Source organism: Drosophila sulfurigaster, chromosome 2L, assembly GCF_023558435.1.
Source record: "Drosophila sulfurigaster albostrigata strain 15112-1811.04 chromosome 2L, ASM2355843v2, whole genome shotgun sequence".
Lineage (NCBI taxonomy): Eukaryota > Metazoa > Arthropoda > Insecta > Diptera > Drosophilidae > Drosophila > Drosophila sulfurigaster.
Genome location: NC_084881.1, coordinates 22063777 through 22077986, shown reverse-complemented (window position 1 = coordinate 22077986; position 14210 = coordinate 22063777).

The window sequence follows — 14210 nt, the reverse complement described above, 5'->3', positions numbered from 1 at the left end:
ATGACTTGGCTATTGTACAATACAATGGGATTAATCTAAGACACGAGACTAAGTAGGTCACGGACTTGCTCCTTAACACTGTGAGGAAACCATATACATATATACGATAAATAAATGTGGAAAACATATATTAGATAAATAAGCAATTTGTATGGCATGCTGAAGCTTTTCAGCAATTTGTAACACACAATAATAATGCACTAAGACGACTTAAAGAAGGCTTAAGTAATTGAGTAGATAGAAATTATATTTAATTGAATATTCACTTATTTATTACCGAAACAGGAGAATAAAGTATTATTTATACCTCTATTTTTCTTTCTCTTGAATGAGTTTAAAGAGTTTAAGACGATGCAAACAAATGTTAGCTGGCAAGGGGACCTTTCGCTCTGCAAATGTGTGTTTTCCTATGCTAAGCAAGAATTGCTTAGATTAATTCGCAGATAGTCTGGCCAGAGAAGTCAATAGCAGTCGCAGTTGCAGACCAGATGACAAGCATTGTGAATTTCGCAGATTAATAGACATTTGATGAACACACTGTTCTGCTGAGTCTGAGCTTGTCTTACGAATTGTCAAGAGTCGGTGGCAAAATTGGAACGTTAATCACATCAGCAACTGAAATGCAGACACACGACTCGACAGACATTGAAGTGGGCAAGGGAGAGACCGACGGGCTGAATGAATACACTCATAGTTATGTGAATGAATGGAAGCCACATTCACGGAGAGTGTCAAATTTTAATGAGTTTAATGTCCCCAGGGAATAACCCAATAAAAATAACACAAAATGGCATTTTAATGGCTGCAAATGTTTTTTAATTGCATTTATGTCAGAATGTGTCTCATTATTACATTACACGAAACATTGAAAATTGCGTGTACTCCAATATAAATGATTTACATCGAGCGATGAAAAATTACATCTTTAAAAATTTAAGTAATCAATAATGGTGAAGGCTAAAACAAATACAGCAATCGAAATTTACATTTTACGGCCAGCGAATATTTCGAAACCATAAAAAAGCAATAAAACGGTTTCGAAGTTTCATCTCAATAACTGACATAATTCTTTTGAATAATGTATTTAAAATTTGCATAAAGCATTAAAAGTTAATACGCTTAACAATTTCCTGGCCACAAGTGACAGTAAATTAAATGCGGCTCCAAGGATTCCATAAAAGTGAATTTGCAGCATTTATGAGGTTCCAAGGGCCTCATTAAATCCAATCACAATCAAGACAATTAACCCCACATAAATTAATCCCTATGCTTCCAATGGCTTTGGCCATGCACTAAATCCAATGACAAAGTCAAACCCAATGCCTAATGATTTTGGTTAAATGGCGGGTTGACAAAAACACACACACACACAGACATAATAGACAAGCTAAAATTCGGGCAATTTGTGTTCGATGTCAAAGTGCATACGTCATTTGTGTGTAACCTTTCAACTCCAACCAATAAGACCTCAAGGAAAATAATTAAAAGCAAGTTCCGACTTCAAGTTAAAGCTATGGTAAAAGAAAATTAGAAGAGATTTAATGTAATATTATTCTATAATTTAAATGTATGCACAATAATCTTTTACATACGTAATTTGCCTGCAACCTTACAACTGCAAACAAATTGGCTACACAGAAAAAAATAAGAAAACTTCAGTAGAGTGTGCTCGACTGTGCGTACTCGCTACGCAGTTTAAATAAAAGCAAAACAGTGCGGTATTAATTTTAAAATATACTAAATAATAACCTCAAAAATGCAAGTTCCGACTTCAAGTTCAAGTTACCGAAAAGACAATAAGTTTCTTAAATTTAAATTTATGCCTAATTAGCTTATCAATAGTGAAAGCAAACTTTATTGATTGTCGAATTATTTAACTTTTTATTTAATTCAATTAAACTAATTCAATTAAACACTTTCTTTGTTTAGGCCACAGAAATGCAAATGACTCAAAACCCAGACGACACGAGTGTAAAAATTGCTTAAAAATACTCATGGGTAAAAATGCCTTAAAAACGAGTCTCAATAGGAACAAAGACGATAAAAAGTCTTTCAATTCGTTTTATGGTTGTTTTAAATGCTTTCGCGCAAAGACATTAAAAAGTCCTCAAGTCTGCAAAAGTTGTTGTTTGTTTTCTTGAGCCGGCGCCACTTTAGCCGAGTCCTTGAACATGATAAGTAAAAAGGAAATGATTATGAATCGTAATGAACATAATTGTGAAATTAGCATTTGTTTATGCTACACACAAATACTATATAAAATCTTTGGCTGAGTGTTGAGTGCAATGAACTTCCGCACTTGACAAATTTCAAACCACAATTTTTCAGCGTGTCAATTGCTTTATGAAGTTTCAAAAGGTCAGCTAACATTATTATCTTGCCAAGTTCAACATTTCTGCAACTTGCTTTAAAACTTTTCCGTGCTCTCTACATATTCACAATTGTGTGAGTGAATATATATATACATTCGTACATTATTCAAATATTTTGAATGGCCAGCTTCGCGCTGAGATCCAATCCAATTTGATGGCTCTTTGTTGAATTCCTCGAGGCGAGAAATGCACATCAAATCTGTTAATGCGTGGTCTGCCTGTTGGGAATATTTAAGTGGTTCTGATTTTATATGCACAGCTCGAGGAAGCAGCTCAACAATTTACAGACACTTTGCGTTTTCCCAAAACTTGAGGACAAATATTCGAGTAATTTAAATACATTAAAATTAAATGCCTTACTAATTACGATGCTTGATATCTTAAATTTTGCACAGTTTGTAACTCACTCTAGACAAGGGAAATTCAATATTGTAAACTGGTTGCTGTTGACTTTTGTGCCTTATCAACTATGCAACACAAAACTGCATCTGCATTTTGAATTTACGATACTCAATGCTTAAGTTAATTGATTCCAATTGCTTCGGGCCAGCATTGATGCAAGCTTTCTACGCCCTCGATTCGATTTCATCGACTAAAACTGAGATCCTGGCTTTGTTATTGCCATTGTCTGACTATATTGCTGCAATACTCACTCGTACTTTGGCCTCAATGAGGCGTAGGCAGCAGCCTGTAGTCTGGAGTCCGTAGTCTGTCGCTTGTCGTGACCCGCTTGATAAAATGCACACAAATATCCTCGTTTGTTGGTTGCATAAAAAAACGGCAATAAATTCACCCTCCGTCCGGTTTCATTTGTTAACGGAATGAGCGCATTGCAATTGAGCGTGAAATAACAGTTTCATCTCACTTTTTTGCTTGTCGCTTTTATGAGTGCAATTCTTTCAAGTTGACTTTTGTATTCAGGCCACAGTTTGTCACCCGGCAAAGAACTGCGATGCACTGTAAACGACCAAAGCAACAGCAGAGAAATTTCAAATACTTAAATTGCTGACAACAATCGAAAATAAAGCTGCAATCAAATTACGCCGATAACAAGTGATTCAACGAATTCAATTTGTTATTGACAACGAACATTTATTGATTTCCACAAATTATCTTTAATTTTGCACTGCATTACATAGTACAAAAGTAATTCCAAAGCTTAAATTCTTATGAGTTCCTTAAATTTTTCGTTAAGCGTTCCCATTTTCCATTATCACAATCATTGGAAGCCACAAAAAATGTTTCAAAAATTGTTCAACTTAAGAACGCTTTTATTATTAAATGGCCAAATGGACCATTTCCTGTTTCCTGCTCTAATATGTACAGCCTTAGGCAGCTATTGATGAAGTGGGCAAAGAAAAGAAAAAAAGAAAAATTCCTGGCCAGCGAGACAAAAGTTGAGCCTTAGCAACATTTCTTGTACACTGAATTTTAATTATTTATTGTTTTAATTGAAATTGAAAAGTTGCTTAAATTCCCCTCAACTTTTGTTGACTCTGTTTTTTAAATGCTTCATTTATTTGTTGTGTCGGACAAAACTTAACAAAGTTTATGTAACAAGAGGTATAAAATTAAATTCCAAGAGAATCTTGAAGTATGAGCGAAGAGATTGTTCAACGAATATCTGAAATAATTGCAGCATTAAAACAATTTAAAAAAAAAAATAAATAAATATAAATATGTATAAACTCAAAATCTATCTGCCAACTATATTTTTATATATACTCTCGCTTTCAAGAAAACATCGTAATTAATTCTTTTAAAGAATGTAAATTTACATAGAAGACAGACCAACAATTGTATTGATATCAGTTTTAATTGATATTAATTATTACAAATTCAAATACCTTGGCGAGTTTAATGCGTAGATATTTCTGCTGTTTATTGAAGTCAAAATTGACAAACATATTTGCACCGCATATTCTGTAATTATGTAATACGATTAAATGATAGACAAGCAGACCAACTGAGTATTAATTCAAGCTGTACTTGGCATTAGCTTTCATCGATTTGCCAACTGGCAGTCAAGTTACACTTCACAAATCAAACAGGTGCCAATCCATATTACAACTCACTATTAACTGAGCAAATAGGCTTTTGTGTGTGTGTTTGCTTTAGGCAATTCATGTGCTCATATTGATTGATTTGCTATCTGAAGTCAGGTATCTGTAACAAGTGAATAGAAGCTTGTTATGGAATCATGGTATCGAATTAGCATTCATAGCACAATAATAAAACTAATTTCGCAAATTAAATTTATTTATTTTTACCTTACTTAATTTCAGCAACATTCTAATTAAAATTCAGCCCATCATTTGTTTGAACCTTTTTCAGTTTCAGGTGACAGCAGCAGATATTAAATTTTTAAGACATTTCCCCGAGACGGAAGGAAAAAGTTTGATACTGCAATTACAGTTGTCTGTCAGCTACTTTGTATATAGAGCGCTAAAATTGTCAAATTATGGAAATTAGCATCAAGTGCAAAGACATCTGGCTGCTTGGCGTCATCTTTTGAATTTTAAGCAACTATGTCGTACTACTTACTATACGAGTAATAAGTGTAATGATGTAAAAATTCAATTACTTGATGTACCCGGCCATAAAAAAGCGTGCAACATTGTTTTTATCACAAGGCGCTCGGCGAGTATTGCAAGGATTTTAAATTTTTGGCCAGGTGACAGCAGCAGTCGGCTTTACGACTTTTGGGGGTATCCTTAAGCTGCTTTCTTATTTCTTGACTTTCCATTTACTGTGTGTGTCCGCCTCAGCGTCTGTCGCTGTCGCTGTCTCTGCTTAACACTATGCTCTTGTCTGTGCTGTGTTCTGTTCTACTTAGTATCCCTAAAAACTTTGTAATGTCTTAGAGCTTGGCATGTGTCCCTGGCACGTGCCTTTGCGGTATCGTTGACGGCTCACCTTTTATCCCTGGCCTTTTTCACATTTGGAGTGGCAAAGCAAAGTACAACTAAGACGGCATCCAACAAGCCCACTTTCAATGCGCCACTCACTTGAATTGCTGTAATTCTATTAAAGCATAATGCGATTATGATATTTGAACTACGACTATTTCCTTTAATTTTATTTCATCTTTATACGAGCAATTATGCACTGTAAAAAGAAAAGTTTCGTAACTTAAAAACATTGTTAACAAGTAAGAAAGCTACAGTCGAGTGTGCTCTACTGTAAGATACTCGCTACTCATTTTAAATAATAGTAAAACCGTGCGGTATTATTCTCTAAATTTACCAAATTAATATACCGCAAAAATACTTACTTATACCAATTGCTATATTTGGTATTTTAATATAGCATTACACTTAACAAAAGTAAAAAATATACCAAATTGTCAGCCAAAGCATCTAAAACGAAAAATTATATCTCTGCGATCAAGGAAAGACAGCAGACGGGCATGTCTGTATCGTCTTGGCTGCTGACGCTGATCAAGAATATATGTACTTTATAGCGTCGGAGATATCTGCTTCTTTATGTTATATAATAATTACATTTCCTGCAGGCATAGCTATAAAAATTTACTTGTTTAAATTAGACCAAATTATTAAAACTAAGCAGAGCAACCAAACCTTAAATTATGCCCACTTTTTAACCGTGAAAAGTATTATTGAAAAAACCACAAGCACATACATATAATATATTTAGCAAGCTACAAAGTAAAAGTTCACAGCTTTTGTTCCAAAACAAATTTTCCACTCAACGTCAACTCTTAATAATGCATTTGAATGCGGGTATGTCAGTACTCTAGAGATTACTGATGGAAATTCCTGCACAGCAATTCAAATGTATTTTCGCTGTTGATGTGATTGCAATTCGGTGTGTGGAAAGTTCTGCTGCATACATTACTGTTACTAATTTACTATATAAGCGCAATTTCACGCTGCTGAAATACGAATGGTGACTTTATTTCAATAAATGATTTATTATACATTACCTTCTTAGTATACTCTCTACTTTGTGATTACGTGCTGCAAATCCATTTTCAATAATCAAGCTGCAATATTTACACTTGCAAACACCTTATTAACTGCCAATCGCTTACGAAAACTATATTTCTTGCCCTTGTACACGACGTATACGTAATGCGCGTTGAGCTTATCAAATTGAATAAATTCTGTAAAAGAAACCGCCATAAATTAGCATAGTCAAGGCAGCCAATATAAGGCATAAACTTGCCTCTTTACAATGTTGCCAAGCTGCATATTAACTTGGCTTTTAATCTTGTCGTGAATAAACCGAGGAGACGAGAGAATATGCACTCGAATATGCAAACAGACATAACTGAAATGGGTCACCTTTGGCAACAAACGGCAGCAGCAACGTCTACAAAGTGACGAAAGTGTAATTTAATTTTCTCTTTACTGCCTCCGTCTCCACATGCGAAACTTAAAAATGTATTAAAAACAAATTGCCGACTGCAAAGTGCAAGAGACGTCATTAAGTGGCACATGCAAAAAACTTTATAGCACATCCGCATGTGTATTTTATGTAAATAACTTAACTGCCAACGCCATCCATCCTGCACTGCACTGCACTCAAATGATATGTGAGCACAGAAAAAGATGCCTTCAACAGCAGCAGCAACTGCAACTGGGGATTATTTGCTTTTCACAGTCTGTTGCCACTGTGCCACGCCACTGTGCAACTGTCTGCACTTATAAGGACAGGTTTAAGTACATTGCTTGGTCATTTTTTTGACTGGACATTACTGAGTAAGTTGGACTTCCGTCAATATACTTGTAATATGAATAACATACATTTTAAATAACTTACATTCGACGACCTGATTTTAGTTGCAAGACAACATTGTTTGCTTTTAATGGAATAACTTGTCTATGATAGTAGAAAATGTATATTATTTAAAACATGTTTTGCTCTAAACCAACTAAGATAGCTACAATCAAGAGCGGTATTCTTCTTAAAGTATATCATACATATATTGAAAAAATCCTAGAAAAAAAATGCCGAACGATATATCCGCTACGCATTTTGACTAACATACAAAATACGGTATTATTCTTCAAATACACCAAAATAATATATGTCAAATACAAAAATATATCGAAGCATATATTTACTATATATATATATATACTACACTAAAAATATACCGTAGAGTATAACAAAATAATCTTCTAAGAAATCACATAAACTGAAGTTAAGATGGTATGTACCAAACATCATGATTTAAAATTGAAGTCTTGATTTACCAATTAAAGTATTTTGTATTTTAACATTAATTAAATTAAATGTTATTTGCTTAACTTTCCCGACTATATGACAACTTTATTCTTACAACTCAATGTGCGACAGAATTTCTCCATATCTAGAGCTTCTAACAATCTATAAACTGTAGTAGGCAGACGATATGGACTAACTGATGCAATAATTGATATTTATTGGTAATCCAGGGTACCTTGAACATCTCTTATATTCATAATTCAATATATATATTTTCAATTATATTAATTTTCGTATAATAATTCAAAACTCTACAAATTCTTCCAATCGATTATTTTAAGCAAAACTTTAAAACATAAATCTGCGTAAGTTAAAATAAGATTTTCTTTAACAAACATTGTGATTTCAAACAAACCTTTGGGGGCACAAACTTTTCACAACTCAACGCCATAAGATATATTGAGAGCTGAGTGGGTAAACTTGAGTGCGACTGTATAATTGAATAGAGAATTTAAGTATTCCAAGTGCTGTGATAAACCCAAGCAATCCGAGTGGCAAGTGGCAACTGGCAACTGGCAACTCGACGCGGCATCTTCTAACTTCTGATAAAGTGCCAGTCATGGTGGATTAAGCAATTGAAATTGGATTACACATTCTAAGATACGTGTGTGCCTCGAATAACTACGAGTGCTTCCATTTGATTTGCATGTATGTTTTATTTTTATTTGGCACTGAGCATGATTAAACATCTGCAACCCTCTTACAAATTACTGCACTTTGGCGATCCGAAGAAATAAATGAATGCTCGGCACTTTCAAGCAAAAGTGTTTAATAAATCATAGCCGAGTGGTGGGTGGATGGTGAATAAAGTACAAACAAAAACCAATATTTCGACCGAAAGCATGAATTTGTCAATGTTCATGTCCCACATGACGTATGAGTTATCCGCAAAAAGCGAAACCCGACACAAAATAAATAAAGAATGGCGAAACTTCGTTTAAAAGGCAGCAAGTTAGTTGCACACATAATGTTTAACTTTCCAGCAAACTTTCAACACAAGAAGAAAAAGTATCATAGCACAAAATTGTGACTAAATTCGTGCACGAATTCAGTTATGAAATGGAGCTGAAAACACTTTAAAATAACTCACGGAATCTGCATTGAAATATATACAAGGGAAAACTCCTGAGGCGTTTAGCACCCACAATTTAAATGAATTCAAACTCGTTGAAGCAAAAACAAAACAAGTTTCAACATTTCAAACTACTTCGTGTTTCACAGACAAACTGTTTTGTTTTTTTTTTTGGAGTAGAATATGAATTAAATTTGTGTTCAGAGTGTGAACAATAAAATCTAGGAGAATGTATAAAATTAAAGCGACTTTTACTACTGATGCTGCTACTGCTTGAAACTTTTGCCACTTTCGCATAGACAAAGTTCAGCTGAGCAAATTCCCAACTGACCTTACAACGTGTTTGCCCCATGGCTATGAGAGCTCTCTTTCTATGTGTGTGTGAGAGTGTGTGTGTGTTAGTGTGCGTGCTAAATGCTTTTGACCCAAAGCCAAATTCGACTAGAATTTCAAATTGATTTGTGGCAACTTTTGTGGCCCAGACATTTTTAGCATTTAAATATAGATTTCGCAACTGAACAAGCCTAATTTGCCAGCCACAACTTTTAACCCCAATCTAGGCTAGATGAAAGCAGGATATTCATTTCAGGGCACGTTCTAAGGTCGCAGATTCCAACTGCCAAAAGGTTATTGAACATAACTTTGAGACCTTATTGGGGTTCAAGTCGACAAAGATTAGATTATGGATTCTTATTAAATCGTATGAGTAGAAAAATTAATAAAAATGTAAATGCAATCTATCAAGAAGCAAATAGAATGAAACATTACTTCACTAGTAGACCAGCAAATATTAATAAATTTCCCATTATTAAGCCACAAACTATGCTCCGTTAAGCTGTTAACTTAATTTCCTTCTGTTATTATTAAATTTCCTCGAGGCCTTATCAACTAATTTCAACCTTTAAACAGTTGCTAAAATTGTGCAAATAAAGTCTTTTGCGTCTTGGCCCCGTTCCAAATCGCCAAATGCAGCCAATTGTAAAGTTCTCTCTAAGAGCAAATGTAAATGGAAATCAACTGGCAACGTTGAGATAAGCATTTGACTTGCTCTCAGCAAAATGCCAAGCTAATTAAATGATTAATTCACTGCAGACAATGTCGAATTTTGGCAATTGTTAAATTAAGACAATTGCAATTGTATCACACTTGTAAAGCAAACACACACTTTGTATTTATTGTCTCAATCAAATTGCAATTCAACTGCAGAAGTGCCACACTGACAAATGCAGAAGTGCCTAATTGAATCGGTTCAATGATTTAGTGATGTGTAAGATCGAGTTTGTATAGGAAACAATAGAGCAAAGCTCTATTATATCCAAAAAGCTCCCCCTTTCGACCATTCCAGTCATCATGCAAGTAACATGCATTTAATATTCACAAATCTGATAACGAAATTTGCAAAGCACATTCGGTTCTTGTCATCTAGTATCAATAGAAGGACTATTCTAAGGGTCAAATAAAAGTTTAAAGCGAGTTGCTTGTAATAACAAAATATAATAAAACATACTATAAATTTGTTATAACTGCAGCTTATAACTAAATTTCATATTTCATATTCAGAGCAACTTAGTTCCCCACGATGTTTTACTTTATTACCATTTTTAATAAAGTATAAGTATAAAATGGATTTAAAAAAATTTAAGTTCATTTATAAAATCATCATTCATATAATGAATATGTGAACAGATCATATTCAAAACAAATTTTCAAATATTGTTTATTATTGAATTACAAAATATTTATTACTAATTCAATGTCTTAATTACTTTCTGCTCATCATAAATTAAATTTAATTTGAATTTTCAACTATTTACTGCATTTCAATACTGTGATTCATTGGTTTTTTTTTTACTAAATAATTATTTTGAATTTAAAATGTTTATTGAATTTCTATCTGCTCAACATGGGTAATAATCAACTTGAATACTTTAATATGAGCTTGAAAAAATGTGTCCTTATATGTAGCTATTTTATCTGTTAAATTTTAAGTTTTAAATCTGCATTTAGTTGATCCTAATCTAATCTTTATCTGGCTTTATATATTCATTTAATCATTAAATTTGAATTATTAAAATATTTCGCATAGACGCAAATATCTATTTTTGTAGTCTGCTCATTATGAAGTCAACAGTCGACAGTTAGACACTTTATTTGTACATATATTTATTTTCTAATTACCTCTTTAGCTGATACCTTTCACCTTAACCGATAGCTCCTTTCAACATGGATAAAATTCACATTGAATATTGCAATATGCCCTTGTAAGCTTTGGTTTTTTAGTTGTTTTATAAAATGTTAGTATTGAATTTGTCATTAAATATGGTAGGTCTTAATTGACGATCTTTCAACATCTTGTTGTCAACATTAAATTTAAATTATTAAAAAATGTAACTGTTGCAATTATTTTTTGTTCAATAGTCGATATTTATACACATAATTTATTTACTAATTGCTACTTTAGTTGGTACCTTACACAACCTGTCAAGCTCATTTCAATAATGGTAAAATGCAAGATGGCAAAGAAAACTGAATAGATCTAAGTGAACTTTAGTACCATTATAAGATTATTATAATTATCGTAGAAATAAATGTATGCAATTTAAACTGGAAATTCCTCGGTTTAGCGATTTATTGGCATGAGTGAATATTTACTTATTAATTGCCTGACCAGCAAAAAAAAAAACTTCTCGACTACTCAAGCTCATTGCAAAAAAAGGAGTATATTCGTATTCCCACATTAGCCCTTCGCTGTGCTGTGCAGTGCTGTGTGCCTTTGCATAAATTACACATCACAAGCATATGCAATTAAAGTGATGACAAGCAGCTTCATTAACAATGCTGCCTTCGTGTGCCTCATTCTGCTTTAACAACAATTTGTTCTCTCCGAGCAGCAGTAAAAAAGAAGAAGCAGAAGGCAAAAGGACATGCTATCGAGCGGACACTGTGTTGGAATGAATGGCAAAAGGAATACGATGAAGGCGAAGCTGATGCCGAAGCTGAGGCACGTCTGCTTGTGTTTGCCTGCAATGAGATGCTGCAGGTAAGCAAGGCTATAGTCACATCGTGCCAACTACTATACCATATGCTGTAAGCTGTATTCTGTGTGTGTTGTATGCTGCTGGATGTTGCTGCGTCCGGCGGCATGACCGGGTCAGCCATGCGCAACCCCAAGTTAAACGGGGTGCATGAATCCTTAGACCCTGCGGATTGAATTAAAATTCCCCAGCATGTTAAATATACAGAAGGACACGCTTCACCCTAGACTCTGGTGACATCTGCATAATCAAACGAGGCGAGCTTACATACGAGTATAAATTATAAGCCTCGTTCTCGCTCTCGCTCTCCCTTTTGGTCTGTCTCTCTCTCTCTCTCTCTCTCTCTCTGTCATATCGACAGCTTGTTGGCCAAGTAATCGCCTCGTTAAAGATTTAGCCAACTCGTGTGCTTTGACTAACTAACATCCGTAAACAAAGCAAACTTTGATTTCGAATGCATCTCAAATGAAGCATGTTTATTGTTTATTGTAACTGCAGAAATATATCTAACTAGCTCGAAGGTGAATTTCTTAAATAAACTTTAGATGGAAATATCTATTATCTTTTGTATTCAATTCAAGTTTCTGCTTTCTTTACAGGTGACAAAGCCACACTCGAGAATGATCGACTGTGAGATACGTGCTAAGTATTTTCTAAATCAATATACCGAAATAATACTGAAATATTCCGATATATCATTATACTATATATTATACAGTAAAAATACACCAAATTATCAACCAAAAGCTACTTTGTAATTTATAATTATTTTTTAACTATATCAACTTTACAATTTTTAATTGGTTGTAACAAATTCAAATGGAATTGTTATTGTATGTACCAAAAATCGGTTGTCACTGATCGAAAATTTATATACCTTATGGAGATGCCTCCTCCTGCCTATTATATACTTACTTATGTACATTTACAGTAGGCACAATGTTTTAAAACCCTTCTCAGCAAAAAGTAGCGGGTATACAAATATTCACACACGATTTCATTCATCGTGCTTATATTTGCTTAAGAAAACTAAAACAAAAATAGCAAAGGCAAAGATTAAATTTGTATTATTCACCCCAAGTTGCTCGTCTTTGTTGCGACAATTGTTCACAGGAAAGTTTTGCTTAAGACTGGCATTTAAATTAGCATTTTATTCGCTGCGAAATGGGTTATCAAATTATTAAAAGCCATTTCTGTGCTTCGCACGTAATTTGTCTGCCAAAGTTCAGTCAAGTTCATTTGCATGTTGCTTAAGCAGAAACTTTCCTTTCTCAACTACACACTTTATGTGCTTAGCTTTTGTTTTTTATTTAAAATATCTTTTAGACAAGGCGTAAAAAATACTTGACATTTTATTAGCACATCTGCAGTCTGTGAAATCAAAAAATTGTATTGCATGGAATCACAAAAATTGAGTGAGCATTATTGTCAAAAATTTATTGTTGAAATTGGAAATCAACAGCTGGATTCGGGAGTCGTAATTGATTGTATTCCCATACGATATCCTAATTAGAATCTTATCCTTGCGCAAAGCCAAATGTCACGCCATAAAAGTTGATGCAAAGCTGCACAACAAATTACACACATAAAATTCGCTCGCACACCAAAAAGATAACCATAAACTTTTACAACACGCGCCACCCGCCGCAAAACAAGACACACAAATAACACGAATAAAAGCAAATAAAGATTATTTTCCATTTGATAGGAACATACACAGTATAGAAGCATTCGAGCACAGAATGTTGTTCATTTATGTATTTACCCTTGATTAAAGTGTGGCAAATTGCAAGTGACTTGTCAACAATTGCGAGTGCATGCCGAAGGACAGCAACGTCTTCAACAACCATCTAGAATGCCCAAAGTCCTAAGACCAATGTCAGAAACCCAAAACCCAAAACCAAAGCCAAAGCCTGCTAAACTGGCGAGTGGAGACAACCTTCGCAATAACGAGCATGACCATCATTATGCTGTGCTTCGCTGTCAAAGACGCCCAGTTGGCATAACAGGCACTTCCGGTGTGCATGCAATTCAAACAGCAGTTCGCCATGTTTCTGCTGTCGCCTGTGGCCATCAACAGCTATGTGAAAACAGCAACAGCAACAGCAACAACAATGACATTAACAACCAAGCCATCGCTGAGGTTTGTGGCGATGTCCACTGAGCGAGTGGTTCACGTTGTCTAATCTCCTTAATTGATTGATACGAAGATATGAAAGGGATGTAGGATTATTAAATTGGACATAAATGCAAGTACTATTAAATATATAGAATATGTATTTAAATAAATATTTTGTAATTAAATGAATTATATTGAAATAAATATACAAAAAAAGGAGAAAAAACAAACTATGTATAATAATGACTCTTTATATCCAAATCTAAATACAAAAGCGTTTGATTACAATACATATTTAGCTTAAAATGATGGTCTGCTAAATATATTGTGAACGCATCCTTTTCATTTAACTAGACTAT